The sequence below is a fragment of the Felis catus genome, chromosome C2 (assembly GCF_018350175.1).
Source record: "Felis catus isolate Fca126 chromosome C2, F.catus_Fca126_mat1.0, whole genome shotgun sequence".
Lineage (NCBI taxonomy): Eukaryota > Metazoa > Chordata > Mammalia > Carnivora > Felidae > Felis > Felis catus.
The window spans coordinates 51,596,207-51,612,206 of NC_058376.1; the positions used below are offsets into that span (position 1 = coordinate 51,596,207).

At 36.5% G+C, this 16,000-nt stretch overlaps 1 long non-coding RNA gene across 1 annotated transcript in view; it reads left to right on the forward strand.

Moving 5' to 3' along the window:
* Nucleotides 1-3,288, forward strand: part of LOC123379936 — a 113,930-nt gene extending 110,642 nt beyond the window's left edge. Inside the window, exon 3 of the long non-coding RNA XR_006585016.1 lies at nt 1,612-3,288. This is a non-coding gene — a long non-coding RNA (uncharacterized LOC123379936). The remainder of the gene's footprint in view (nt 1-1,611) is intronic.
* Nucleotides 3,289-16,000: the final 12,712 nt, after the last annotated feature.

Below are 16,000 nucleotides of genomic sequence, written 5' to 3' on the forward strand. Positions count from 1 at the left end.
AGGCTATTCTAACCATTACCATCTCCCTCATTTTCTTAACTACTTGATTTACTCTTACAGTATATTCAATGCACCATCCTCACTGAAAATAGGAAGCTGGTGATCAGGGAGAAGATTATCCCTAGTTTGCAAAACTGAGATTCCACTGGCCTGGTGCAACGCTAAATATGTTGTAGAGTCCATTGGTATCTTCAACTTTACAAAATTGAGACTTATTCACAGCATGGAAAGAAGTGCCATTATCTGTTCTCGTGTTGCTGATAATTCTATTTTTGTGAAGGGATTGAAGCATGAAAGTAAATCATCTTTTTCAAGATTGTCAGCAGTGTCTCCCACACTGAAAACTGCTTGTGTCTTTGGATGAGAACATCCAAGACAACTTCAGCATCATGATCACAATCTGTGTGTGGCTAACATCCAAAGTGAAGTAGATGGCCATTCTGGCAGACTATGATTTGATGGCTATTCTGTGACCCAGAACATCATCCCTGAAAACAGTTCGAAGGGAAAAGTGGCACTCAGATGCTGGGGAAAGACTGTTTCAACTTTTTTCCATGACACTGAGAATTTTTCATCTTCCATTGATTCCCAGCTTAGATGCTATTAAGTGAGAGACAATCGGAATCCTTCACTTTATGTATTATATATATGGGATATTGACGATACTGTATATAGTGGGAGAAATATGTGTGCATGTGCAAAGGCACACACATACAATAAAGATATAACTATAACATATTTATTATCACTTCAAAGGGAAACTATAGAAAGAACAGAAAGAAGAAAAAAATGGATGGAAGTTGTTCTGTGGGTGGTCTCTCAGAGAAGAGATATTTAATCTGACTCCACAAAGTTGAGTCAGGTGAGGTCTAGGATATTTGCATAAAACCACTGAGGTGGCTAATAACTTGGTAGGTATAAGTAATTAAAATACCACTGTAACTGCAATGTAGTGAGAAGGAAAAAAATTTAGAAAAACATGTAAAATAGAATTAGAGTAAAAGTTTGAAAAAATAGGAATTAGAGGGGCACATGGGTGACTCAGTCAGTTAAGTATTTGTTTTGGTTTTAGCTCAAGTTATGATGTCACAGTTCATGAGTTCAAGCCCCACATCGAGCTCTGCTCTGATGCTGCAGAGCCTGCTTGGGATTCTCTCTCTCTTCCTTTCTCTCTGCCCCAACCTTGCTCACTCTCTCTCTCAAAATAAATAAATTTTAAAAAAAGGAGCTAGAGAAAAGAGGTACTCCCTTTATCAAGGCACTATAAGTCATGATAAAGAATGGTTAGAATTATTTCATCCTAAGGCACCGGAGAGCCATTGCACAGTTTGGTCAAAATTGCATATATACATATATAGACATATATTTGTTCATATATTTGTATGTGACATAAATGCTTATATAAAGCATTGCTACACAGAGCCTATAGTGGAGAGAGATGAAATTGGGGGCATGAATGTCTGCCAGGGATACTGTGACAAAATTCCACAGACTAGGTGGCTGAAAAAGCAGAGATTTATTTTCTCACACTTCTGGAGGCTTGAAGTTCAGAATCAAGTGAGTTCAGCATTCCTGATGCAGGGTTGGTTTCTCCTATGTCCTCTCTCCTAGGCTTGCAGACACCTGCCTTCAGAAATGAGGACCCATCATCCCAGGAGCAGAGGGCCATGGATTCTCACCTCCACTAACTCTTCACAGTCTATTTCCACAGCCACCTCAACATTGTTGCTGCCCTGTCCAAAAGAAGATGACTCCAAGGATGGTGAGGATTCAGACAGAAGGACCAATGTTGTGACTGTAATTCGTCTCCTCCTCCATTCTTCCTTTACACTCCCATGGCCTTTTTTCTGTCTAAATCCACTTCTGATATTTCTTCCTTTTCTTATAAGAACATCAGTGCCATTGGCTTAGGGCTTCTACCCTTATGACCTCATCTAACATTAAATACCTACTTACTGGCCTTATCTCCAAATAAAATTGTATTGGGAGTTAGACCTTCCACATATGAATTTTGGGGAGGGCACAACAGGAGGGAAGGGAGACAAATCACAAAGTTTTTAGAGCCCTGGAGTTAGATGTTGTCAGAAAAATGGAGAGAAGAAAGTAAATCTAAGGTACGTTTTGGAGATGGATTGGGTAGGCTAATGGTAGATGATGCCTCCATCTTCCATACTCTGATTGAAGTGAAGGATAGATGAAGGCAACAATTATTGCTATGAATTAGATTAGAAGGGAAGCATTCTGAGGCTAAGGAAGGAAGGAGATAAAAGTTCATTTGGGACATATTCAGTGATACTGTTTTAGTGGTGAGTCACACATTGAAAGTCAGGACACCAAGGCGTTTCTTTCCAGGAAGCAGCTTCATTTGTGCCAGCACGGGCTCTGCAGGCTAACCCAACAGGCTGAGCCCTGAGTGCAGCCGGGTTTGCCTCTTGTATAAATTTTGCTCCTTTGTCTCCCTTAATGGTAACATACAGTCCCAATGGGCAGTCTGTGTTACAGAGTCCTGAGGAATGTCACACATGCTCACATAGCCAGGTTTCCTTCCCTTGTCTTGAGGTTTTCACCACATTCCTTAGGAAGGGGCTCTACCACCCTGTGATTATGAATTACCCAAGGAAGAACTTCTGGAAAAGGAATACCTAAACAGATTTCCATGTATGAAGTGAAATTTAACTTGTAGGGACTTAGAAGGTGTCAGAGCTAGGGAATAAGTGCATTTCATGAATTGAGAATAGCATTTGTAATGGCTTTTAGAATACAAGGACTTTGAAGAGTTTTAGGGGCTGGTGAATTATGGACAAATTTTATTAGGTCTAATTCACATTATGACAGAAATTGGCTTAATTATAAATTCAGAGATATGTGTTCTTTGGGAATTTGCATAAGATTTGTAGTAACAAGAAGGAATATGACAGTTGATCGAGTTGGTATTTCTTCAAAATATCCTGTCCTCTATTTGTAAGCGATGCATTCTCACTTGGATAAGACCAAAGAAAACACAAACAAAACCCCAAACCACTTAAATGATTATCTTACATGTAATCCAGACAATAAATGATATATAATAAAACTTACTAGTAATTGTTTCCTGGGTTTTGAACGGAATTGCCACATTGTGTTTCCTTTCTGTACAAACTCAAAGAACTGGATTATGCATAATACCAATATTATGTATAATCGATGCAGTCAGAGTACCTGGATATTTCAGACTCTATGTCAAAGATTAATTACTGGGACCCTCATCAAAACCCAAATGATACCTTACATATTTACAACAAATTAATATTAAGTTGTAACCAGAAAATTTTCCTGCATTATTAAATAATGTATTTTCATTTATTTTAACCTAGTGCTCCTCTATTCATTTCCAAATGTATGATAATCAGCTTTGGAAGTTAAATCAGTTAGGCTTTCGTATACAAGCAATGGTTGAATTAGATGCTAACAATAGTGAGCTTCATCAGCACAGCATTTTGGGGGTACAGCAATGCAAATCTCAATTTTAACCAGAATATTTAGACAGGGAACAAAAGGAAAAAGTTAACATTGAGAATCATTACAGATAACTGAACTTCATCGTTCTGGGTAATAACAATAATACATTTAAAAATTAAGCTGTTTTTCTTAAAAGTCTCAACCGTGAATTATATTATCCTTGACAATATAATAAGCACTTTTTCTCTTTTCCTAAATACACCCTCTGTGAAGAAGAGATGTTAGGGAGCTGTTGAACTAGAAATGATAAACAATGGGTGAAATCAAGGCCATTATACTTTAACAGACGATGCGTAACTGTGTGTTACTTTTCTTCAGAAAGGTTTTACAAAAAAAAGAATTAGTTTTGGAAATGTTGGAATTAGTTTGGAAGTGAGATTCGGTTGTGGTCCTCCATTTCCATCTGCTGGTTTTATCTTTTTTTTTTTTTTTTTTTTTTTTTTTTTTTTTTTTTGAATAAGGGTGCCTGGAATGGCCAGCAAACCCTGCGCCGAAGAATGAAAGATTACTCCACACTTTGGTAAGAAAGACAGGAGAAGGCAATGGGGAGGGGGTCAACGTTCGCGGATGAAGACCTTCGTTTGCCTTGTATTCTCATTTATTGCAGTATCAGGCCAATTGCAAATCTCAGTTGGCTTGTATACAGAGGGCGTATAACATTTCAGGCATGCAAAAACAAAGGGTGCTGACTTAAAGGTGAACAATCACAAAACACTAATCAAATTAGAGGTATACAGTAAGGGTCTATGTGCCCCTACTGTTTTGCTAAACTTTGTATACAACGTGTAAAAAACAAGAGTTCCCCAAGGACTGCAGAAACACCTGGGAGGGCGGGGCCCTGGGCATTCTGCAGTATGGGCCGCTATGCAGGCTTCTAGGATTCAAAGAAACCCACATGCCTTCCAAACTTAAATGCAGCCCACCAGAAATCTCCGTATTACATTTTAACTAGCCAAGCATTGTATATAATCGTATCATCCTCAGTAATAACCCCAACGTAAGGGTGAGTTTATTTCATTTCCTATGAAGTATTTGGCTTTGTCAAATAACGTAATAGCATAAGCAGCCTTGTAGAGAAAAATAATTTGAACCAACTAAATGTGAATTTGTTTAGCATGTATTTTTGTTCAACTTAGCACAGTTTAATAATTATGAGCACCAAATGTCATTTACAGTAAAAACACTCAAGTTTAGATGTTATTTGATAAGGCTCCAGCATTGCACTGAATACTAAAATAAAATAATTGTTATAAATAACTAAGCTTGTGCATCAAAAATCAATGGTCAAATAATTCTGTCTGATTAACAAGGCATCAAAGCTTTATTGAATTTTGAGATGAAAGTAAGTTTTTGTAGACACAATGAACCATGTTTGAGAGAAGAAAAATATTAGATCACAGGTTATAAACTAAGGGAAAGACCTTTAAGAGCAATAGATAGCTAACTAAAGAGTATTCATATCACTAGTCACATATATTCTTCTACTTACCTACATTTAAAAAAAGAGGTCTCAATTAAACAACAACAAAAATAGCATATAATCATATAATCTTAGATTTGGAAGTTTCCTTATTTGAGATGTTAGTTTCAGCAGCCTTCCAAAATAGGGATTCATCCATTTTAATTTTTGACAAATGCTTCCTCAATCACTCTTAATAAGAAAAAAACACCTCGAATTGGAGAGGACGCCGCAGTGGAATCTCCTACATTTATTTTCTTCCTCCCAAATAAGTATGTGTTTGCTGAATTAGTCTCAGTAGTAAGAGTAGGCATGATCCTGGTAATCTGATCTACTGCGCTAAAGAAATGCATGTGACCAAACTGTGGACAATAAGACATAAAGAGATACATGTTTTAAATATATAGCCCCAATTGTTACTCATAGCTGTTCATTGATCATGAGAAAGAAGCTTAGAATGAAGTAGACAGGGAGGATCAAAATATTAAAAATAAATAAGTAAAAATAAAAAAGCAGAGTTGCAAAAAACAAATTTGGGTCTCTGAAGACATGAGTAACTCTATCCCAATTTATCTCTATATGTGCTGTTATGTGAGTGAATACATTTGCTTACAGTTTAAGACAATTTGAGTTGAATTATCTGTTTCAGTAACTGCAGCTGAAAAATGTCAAATGATAAGCAAAGCATTCTCCATTTTGATGATTCTTCTTTCTGTGCTTGCCAGAGTGATTTTCCTCTGAATAGCAGTATCTATAACCGATTACAATATATAAGAACTGGCCAAATTATTCCAGAGCATGGGAATTATTTTTGTCACTTGATTAGGAAACCACACATTAAGTGGGCTAGACAGAAACGTGACATCCAGATCCCCATCAGTGAAAGACTTGCTGTCCACCTGCAGGGACTATGGTCAGCAGACAGGCTTCAGCAATCAGTTCCTTTATTTAAGCTGTAGAGAGCCGTCTCACCTGTGTCACACCCTTCTCAAGATGGCCTGAACCTTCTGAGTGACTAAGTTGGGGCTAAAAAGGGCTTGTCATGTCTGATAGGTAAAATCTGCTTTACTGTGTCACACTGGATTCACTGAAGATTTTGCAGGACCTTTGTCTCAGTTAAACTTCTATTTCAGACAAATCCTTCTTTCTCCACCTTACTTTCATAGTTGTGTCTCCATATTCTATCTCCATATCTGTCTCTGTAAAACCCATCCTGCAACATTTTTTTTACCTTAGTCAGTTTTAGCGTCTATTTCAATTCTAATGATACATAGTAAGGATTTTAGCGAATAAAACTTCTCAAAGTATTTTATCTGAAATGTAACCAGAACATATACCAATCTTATGCATCTTGCTACTATAATAATTACTGAATTTTCTAGTATTTTCTATTTATTTCTTCAACTTCTCTGTTAGGATATAAGGAACATGTACATAAGGATACTTCTTTACTGTATGCATGGTGATTGTGATGGTTAATTTTACGTGTCAATTTGGCTGGATTACAGAGCACCTGGCGTTTTGTATAAACATCATTCTAGATATTTCTGTGAAGGTGTTTTTTTTTTATTTTTTGTTCAATTTTTTAATTTTTCAAATTTTGTTTTTTTAACATTTTAATTTACTTTTGAGAGACAGTGAGAATAAGCGTGAGCGGGGGAGGGGCAGAGCGAGAGGGAGACACAGAATCTAAAGCAGGCTCCAGGCTCTGAGCTGTCAGCACAAAGCCCGACATAGGGCTCCAATCCACCAACTTTGAGGTCATGACCTGCGCTGAAGTCAGGAAGCTCAACTGACTGAACCAACCACTCAGGTTGTCCCACTGTGAAGGTATTTTTAGAGGAAATCAACATTTAAATAAGTGAACTTTGAAAATGCAGACTGCCTTTCAAAATATATGTGTGCCTCAACCAATCAATTGAAGGCCTAACTAGAACAGAAAGACTGGCCTCTTCTGAACAAGAGGGGATTCAGCAAATTGCCTTTAGATTTCTACATTATTTGCTCTTTCAGGTTCTATAATAGATGCCCTTAAGACTCAGATGGGAACATGCGCTTTCTCAGGTTTCCAGTCGGCCAGTCTTCAACTGGACCTGCAGCCTTGACTCTCTGTGTCTCCAGCTTGCTGGTCCACCCTGAACACTTAGGACTTGCCAGCCCTCATATAACGTGAGTGAAGTCTTCATAATATTTATATTATAATTTTTTTTATTTTTTTTTTCAACGTTTATTTATTTTTGGGACAGAGAGAGACAGAGCATGAACGGGGGAGGGGCAGAGAGAGAGGGAGACACAGAATCTGAAACAGGCTCCAGGCTCTGAGCCATCAGCACAGAGCCCGACGCGGGGCTCGAACTCACAGACCGCGAGATCGTGACCTGGCTGAAGTCGGACGCTTAACCGACTGCGCCACCCAGGCGCCCCTATATTATAATTTTTTAAAAATGTTATATATGCAATGTATATGTATGCACACACACATTCACTTGGTTCTTCAGAGAACACTAACACAGGGCCTGATATATAGTAGATACTCAATAAATATTTACTTTGAAAACAATCAAGAATTTATGATAAAGTATAAATTCCTGGAGAAAATGAACTGGCACAGTGGGTTCTCAACAAATGTCAATTGTGCAAATCAAGTAATTATTGCATAAGATGAAAATGGTGGTAAAGCTAAAATTCACATGTAGCAGTCTTTCTTTTTTTCCATTTAATTGAAGAGATGTATCTTCTGATTAAAGATGGATATTTAAAAGGAGATTGTAGCATGAAATTAAAAGAGAATATTCAGAGTTCATACCATTAGATAATCCCATTAGGTAAAAATTTTCCAAAGCAGTTGAAAGAATTGACATTTTTAAATAAATTTAACTGATACAAAGTAGAATTAATTTAAAAATCTATAAATAGATAGGTTTTGGTGACACAGTATTTCAAATGACACTTCAGCCAAATTTTTATTCAAAACTGGGGAAAATAAATACATTTTCCAAATAAACAAAACAAGAAATTGATAGATAAATTGCTACTCATGTAGGAAAAAAGGCAAGGATGAATGATCAAAGAAATGGGCATAATTTTGAGTAAATATAAATTCATGTGGTATGAAAGATTAATATCTAATTTATAGCCATAAAAGTAATAGTTCAAAATAGAGTTACAGTAAATAGCAATATTGTCATATGAAGTATGAGTAATATGTACAATGATTAGAAATAGAGATGTCTGGTGTCATAATATTGTTTAGATAAATGGTAGCAGCATTGATTAGTTTGGGACTTATGGTAAGTATACATGAAAAATTTCAAGGAATCCACTAAAAGAATATAACAGTATAAAATATATTACTTCTACAGCAGCAGAAGAAAGACATTGAAATGAAAAAAATCATAATTAAAAAAATTAAAAAACAACATTGAAAAATATAAAGTATAGAATCCTATGTTAAAAATAAGTCAAAATATTTAATAATTAAAATAAATTTAAATAGACTGAACTTTCTAGTTAACAGTGTTTGTCAGATTGGACTGAAAATACACCTATGTACTGTTTGTAGGGGGAAAAAATCTAAAAAACAGTACACAAGACATACAAAAAAGATTTTTAAAAATGCCAGGAAAATGATTAGCAAAAGAAAAATAGGGCAGCTAAAGTAATATCAGACAAAAAAAAATGAATCTCACCAGTAATAACTAATCATTTTAAGCTTGATGCATTCTATAAATTAGTCTTAAAATATCTAAAACCAATCTGCATCATTCTAGAAGGTGAAACAGATTTCTCTCAACTGTGAATAGCTGAAGAAGAAAAATTGTAGGGATAATGTGATATTTGAACAATTAAAGTGACCAATTTAAAAGATAAATGCATAAATACACACTTTTCTCAAGCATACATGGATCTTTTATAAAAATTGGATATATACAAGGCCATAAAACAATTTTCAAAAAATTTTACAGGGTTGGATGGAAATTATTGTTTCAACAAACAATTCTTCTTAGTAAGAAGAATAATAGCAGAATTACCTCAAAAAGATGCTAAGAAATAAATGCCCCCCAAAAGCCAATAACCACTGCACTGAAGATGGCTGCCTAGATGTACTGAAAGAGCTAGTAGTCTTTTGACTGCTGAACCAATTCTGGAACTGCCCTGATTCTGACCTTCTTATATAAGATCATAAATGCCTTTATGACTTAACAACATTTGTAGGCCATTATTAGATTTGCAGTTGTAAATTATCTGTCTACTTTGTCTACTTATAAACCATTATTTGATAATACATAACCTCAGATATTTGGTAATATTGAGGAGAAAGGGGATTTTCCTTCAAACCGACAGGCACATGTATTTGTACAGATACTCAGAGAAACAAGCTAGATAATTTAACTATGATAATTTAAGTATATAATTTAAATATATATATATATTTATTTATTTATTTGTACTTCTATACATTGTATTTATTGTCATTCTCTACCCCTGGTTGCCATGAGGAAAATATTTTCCTAAACTCTTTTTTCCTCTCTCTATACCTTATTCTACCTCAGGAAGAGGAATGAACAAACCCAATTGGTGAATTTGGGAATTAAAACTGGGCACATGGAGCTCAGTACCTTGCTTTCCCTTCTCTTGGGTACCAGCCTAGAATTCTCTTCTACTTCTCTGTACCATCTGTTTTACAAGGGCAGACGAGGGATGGCAGATGTGTTACAGTTTTGAATGGAAGTTAAATTTAACAAGTGTTCGGATCTTTTGTTTGAGCAAGGAATATTCAAAGAAAATATAAGTTATCGGATTTGGGGCTGTGAATTTTAAGCAGAGTTTGGAACATTTGGCATGACCAGAGTGAACAGGTTCATATTTTGGTGGTGTGTTAATAGTGAACATCAAGCAAGTTTTTTGAATTTGGTGACTAGTAGTGTCCTCTTTTGTGGAGCAGGACTGCTTTACAATTGTTGGCTGTTAATGGCCAAGACCAGGGCAATGTTGATAGATAATTCTCCATGGATCTCTTGCATTTCTGCATATCTTTTGACAGTGTTTATTCCAGGCGATCTGTTCAAAGATGTTTATATAACATCAGATAACGTTTGAATGTGAAGATAGTTTCTCCCTTCAGGAAAGGGCAGGTTTATTTAGATTTTCAGAATACTGAAGACAAGGTCTCCGTCTAGGGTAAAGATGGAGCACATTTCCTACTAGACACCTTATAAGATTGAGGGTACTCTAAGCTTGTTCCTCAGCGATGACACACATCTACTGTGTGTGCAGCACTCACCAGGGCCATTTCTCATCCTGTTGTGGAAGGGGAAGTGATGCAAATATGAAGCTCATACTGCACATACTACACGTAATAAAGTTCTTTGTCTCTGACCCAGGAAATTTGTGGTTTTTTTTCTACCAGCTTCCATGAAAGTGGCAGGTTAATTTGCAGGTCAGGTAAAATCTCAGACCCTTCTCACTTCTTGAGGAAAAAGGTATTAAGTCTTCGGATCATAAACTATTTTGATGTGGTGATTGCTGTTGACATTTTGCTGTTTATTTTACAACTACTTTTTTTTAAATTTAATAGGAAATTCACACTTTAACAAAGTCCTATGGGTTTCAGCAAGAGAAAATCCTCAAAAAATTCTTCAAAAAGGTCATGGACCTCAAAAGGTGTGAGGCCCTCAAGAAAAGAAGGAGCCATGCAGGGCTCCAGGCTGCAGAAAAATGACAGGGTATGAGGCTGCAAGTGGCTATAGGTGACAGTTTGACTTTTGCTACACAGAATTCCTGGCCTGATTTAAAAATGAGGCTGGGGCAGGATTAAACGTCTTCAGACTCTGGTGAGGAAAACCACCAAAGCTATCTATAATCTTCAAGGCACCTGAACTCCATTGGTGTTACAGAGCTCTGATGAGGTTCTAGCTTTAAATCATTATTCTTAGGCATATAGACAATGATAAATTTGCTGCCCCAAATTCTCCTTAAAATGGCCTTTAGGATATAAGAAGAAAACTCTGAGATAACCCCCCGTGAATTTGTGTAGTTTGTACCAGTTGACTTTGTATTTGTTCATTATAAGGCCTTATAAACATAGCTTTAGATTTTGGGGATGCAAATTATGAATGTACCCAGTGAAAAGGGCATATATTTTATTAATAAGCATGTACAAAAGTGGTAAACCTATTGGTAAGGAAAAATTATCATCTTCTTAGGCTGAAGGAAATGGACAACTCAGTGGCATATCGGACTGCCCTGTTTTTCTAAACTTTGTTATTCAAAGTGTGGTCCACAGATTAGTAGCATTGGCATCAACCAGTAATGGATCTAATATCTAATATATAACATTTCTCATACTCTAATCCATGAGTTGGAACTTGCATGTTATGAGAAACTTGGGTGGTTTTACCTGTCTTGAAGTGTGAGAACTATAGCCTTAAGTGACCTAAAGATTGTCCCCGGGGAATTAGGCATGCTCAGGAAATTAAAGATAAACCAAAGAGATTTGGAAAACGTGCTTCTTATTATCAGCACAAGAGCAGTGGAAACATGAAAAAATGAAGGAAGACAGGCTGCTTAAGCTAGAAGAAAAAGAAGTTTTCAAAGGAGAAAGCATGAGCTCTTACATGGCAGAGTGTGCAAATTAAAGGGGGGGAGATGAAATCTTAAAAAAGAGTGGACTGATATAAAGAGGTAAAAGCAATGTCCCTGCTTGTATAAAAAGATGTTTTCATCCTTACTAGCTCCTTATTGCACCTCAGTGAAATCCAGCAGAAGACAAGAATCAGGTCTCAGAGGGAAAACCGGAACGGCATCCTCAGAGAGGCCTTGGACCTGGAAAACCATTAAGTAAATGCTTCTTCAAGCTACAGATGGAGAATGCAAAATAAGCAAACACAGTTACACACATTCTGTAAAACTTGGGCAGTTTTGAGTGGAATAGGTCAGGGAGATACTGTAAAATACTTAAAGAATTACTAGGAGAGTTTCATGGTGACACAATTTTTGACTTCGTGAATCCCCGTGACTGAGAATCCTGAGGAAATACAGTAAGAAACAGGTGGAATGTATAGGGGCAGCAAAATTAACTCTACCTAGTTTAGGTTTTCAGCTGGCACGCCTTAACTAAAAGATTAACACGAGAAAAAAGTGTATTAATGTGGGAGAAACATTAAACGAAGAATGACTCAAAAGCTGTGGCTTAGAGCTGCAGCTTATATAGCATCTGCAACAGAGAACAAGCTTGTAGAGAAATGACAGGACGAAGGAAAGTAGTTTCAGGCTTCCAAGGATGACAGACTGTGGAGGTGTAAATATGTGGGAGGGAACTAATGAAGTAAGAATTGTTTGCAGATTCCTCTGGTGCCATCTCTGGGCGGGTAAGAGTCTGTCCCTTCTACAGGAAGAATTTACATCCTGCCTTTAGGCAGATAAGGGGAAGGTAGAGCTTTTCCTGCAATTGCTGCTTCTTAATTGCTTCCTGCACAAAATAATTTGTATGTCTAAGAGGCATATTTTAGGGTGCCATATTCTCATTTCTTTCAAATTAAAACTCTAAGAGAAGAAAAAGGATAAAAGATATTAAGAAGGAACCAGATAGGACAATAATGGGTAAAGAAGACTAGGCTGGAGTAACTCTATTGAGAGAATACCTCATGGGTAGGAGATCTTCTGAGTAGAATTATACATTTATATGTGTACAATGAATATTCACTTTTTTGACTAGCATATGATTTTTGTAGATACAGAGGTTTTTTATTATAAAATGTTATTTGAATTGTGGGTTCTCCCACAATTCAAAACCTAAAAGATGTGAGCAAAATATCTGAGACAGAAAGCAAATTTAAATTAGAAAGATCTTTTATTCCAATAAAATGTAGTAATATTACATTGGATTGGAGAGAAAAGAATCAAAATGCAAATGGTTTAAACAGTTACAATTTCAACTAAACTTCCAACGGACTATAAAAACACTAAGAACATGTTCCACTATAGAAAAATTCCCACTGTGGAAACATACGTAGCATAAAGAAATGTTATCAGGGGCGCCTGGGTGGCGCAGTCGGTTAAGCGTCCGACTTCAGCCAGGTCATGATCTCGCGGTCCGTGAGTTCGAGCCCCGCGTCAGGCTCTGGGCTGATGGCTCGGAGCCTGGAGCCTGTTTCTGATTCTGTGTCTCCCTCTCTCTCTGCCCCTCCCCCGTTCATGCTCTGTCTCTCTCTGTCCCAAAAATAAATAAAAACGTTGAAAAAAAAATTAAAAAAAAAAAAAAGAAATGTTATCAAAGTGCTGCATTATTCCAAAGGAAAGACGGTGTGATAAAAAGCATATGGCAGATGCACCAGTAGTGTCTTTAGTTCGGAAAACCCTTGTGGATACACTTCCAGCTGAAACAAATAGAAGCTTGATAGGAACTTGCCTACAAGAAGGGATTGATAGGCTTAAGCTGCCATTATGGCACAGGATGGTGAGGCCTGCTCACAAGAGATAGTAAAGGACAGGGTACTAACAGACACTACCTTCGTATGGTGTTGTCCTGCCAGAAATGTGAGGTTCCCAAGGAGAATTGCAAATTAGGAGTTTGAATATGCTGGATGGGAAAGAAAGGCATGTCAAAAAAGACTTGGTGATTGAGCCTGTCACCATTGCAAATTTCTAAACTTTGCCAGAAGGCAGGAATATCTCCAATGCTGTTCTCAGAGAGGGAACATTTGCATACTGGAATTTCCTCCCAGATATCCTAAACATAGTGGCATAATTAACCTCTTTCTGTAAGATTTTTCCTAATCTAGCCTACATTCACAAAGCATGGGCTCTGGACACCTGGCATAAATTGATGGGTACATTGGCAAAGCTGAAACCCAGATGTTTCCTCTATGCCCCTTCACTCAGATACCATTGAGTTTGTGCTATGGTCTTTGGCAGGACTGAGTATGGGCTTCTGAAAACAAAATTTTGCCAAGTTTAACTGCACCAAGTACCCAATATTTGACATGTTATCTAAGTTTATTGAGAGATGTGCCAGTGCTGAAATGGTTTCATAACTTACTAACTCTGGATATATTTAAGAGTGAGGCATCCCAGAGACTTGTCATTGATCTTCTACAATTCTGAAGGCATTAACCCATCCCAGTTACTCCTTTAGATGTTGAATCACATGGTTTTAAATACCATTTATATATCAGTACCCCTCAAATTTTTATTTTAAATTCTGGGAATTATACAAACGTCAAATATGTGTATTAAAATACCTACTAAAACTCAAGATGGTAAACAATAAATGAAATCTCAGGCTTAACATAATCAAAACCAAACTTCTGATTTGATTATACTCGTTCCCGCAATCTCCCCCATTTCAGTAAATCGTTATTTTAGTCCAAAATAAAATCAGGCCAAAACAAAACAAAACAAGAAAACAGCAACAAAAAACGAACAAAACCTTGATGTCACCTTTCATTCTTATTTACCTTTTTCCCTTACTTCACATATTATATGTTTGTAAATACTCTTGGCTTTGCTGTCAAAAGTTACACAAAATCTGTCTATAATTTACCATTCCACTTCTGCCTGAATTGTAATAATTTTACAACAGATATCCCTGATTCTGTCCTTGAGGACTTAAATTCTATTTTCTTTTTTTTTTATTATTATTTAAAAAAAATTTTTTTTTCGACGTTTATTTATTTTTGGGACAGAGAGAGACAGAGCATGAACGGGGGAGGGGCAGAGAGAGAGGGAGACACAGAATCAGAAACAGGGCCAGGCTCTGAGCCATCAGCCCAGAGCCCGACGCGGGGCTCGAACTCACGGACCGCGAGATCATGACCTGGCTGAAGTCGGACGCTTAACCGACTGCACCACCCAGGCGCCCCAAGGACTTAAATTCTATTTTCAAGACAAGAAACAGAACAATCTTTTTTAAAAAAAAAGTATATCTTGTCATATCATATTTCTGCTTCAGACTTTCAATACCTTTTGAATATAGGAATGTACTCAGATTTACATATTGTATGTATGTATGTATAAATCCCAGACACAAGATCTTGTAGTTTCTACTCCTCCCCCTACAGACTGATTGCTCTGTTTTGTTTCCTGTTTCCTTCCTTGTTCAGTCCACTCTAGCTATATGGGCTTTATTCCTCTTCCTCCAACAATCCACATACTCCCTTGCTTCAGGGACTTTCTTCCCTCTGCCTAGAATTGCCTCGTTCCGTACAACTACAGTTTTTGTTTTTTTTTGTTTTTTTCCCTCCTCCTTGCCTCCCTCAGAGTAATTGTTCTCAAAGAGTCCTTCCCACCATATTCTTCTGTTCTATTCTCCATACTACTTGGTACATAGTTGCTTTGATATACTCTGCATTTTATTTTATTTTATTTTATTTTATTTTATTTTATTTTATTTTTTACTTTCTACTCTTGAATGTAATATCTACAAGGGGAGAGATATTTTGCCTTTGGTTGTTGTTGTTGTTGTTGTTGTTGTTGTTGTTATTGTTGTTCTAACTCAAAGTATCTGGCATTTAGCTCGCATGTAATAAATAGTTCTTGAATGGATGATTTCCTTTATTGTGCCTTTGATTTTGGTTAATCAGATTTATTTTGCCAAGATTAATTTTGCTTGATCTAGAGTTTCATATAAACAGAAAATAGAGTAGACATTCTTTTGGATCCAGATTCTTTCACTCAGCATAATATTTTTGAGACCATTCATACTGTTGAATATATTAGTAATTCATATATGTTGGTGAGTAGGATTACTTTGTAAGAATGTATTATTCTATGTTTATCCATTTTCCCTTTAAGGAGAATGTATTGTTTCCAGTTTGAGTCTACTATGAGTAAAACTAATGGGGACATTTGTGTTCACAATGGTTTTGATCATATATATCCACTAGTTTAGAATAAATACCTAGAAAGTGCTATTGTTAGTTCATGAGAAACTATCAAAACTATTTAGAAAGTTGAACCATTTGGCATTCTTGCTGGCAATATGTGAGAATTTTGGTTGCTTCAATCATCACCAAAATTGGTCTTTTTATCCTTTTATTTATT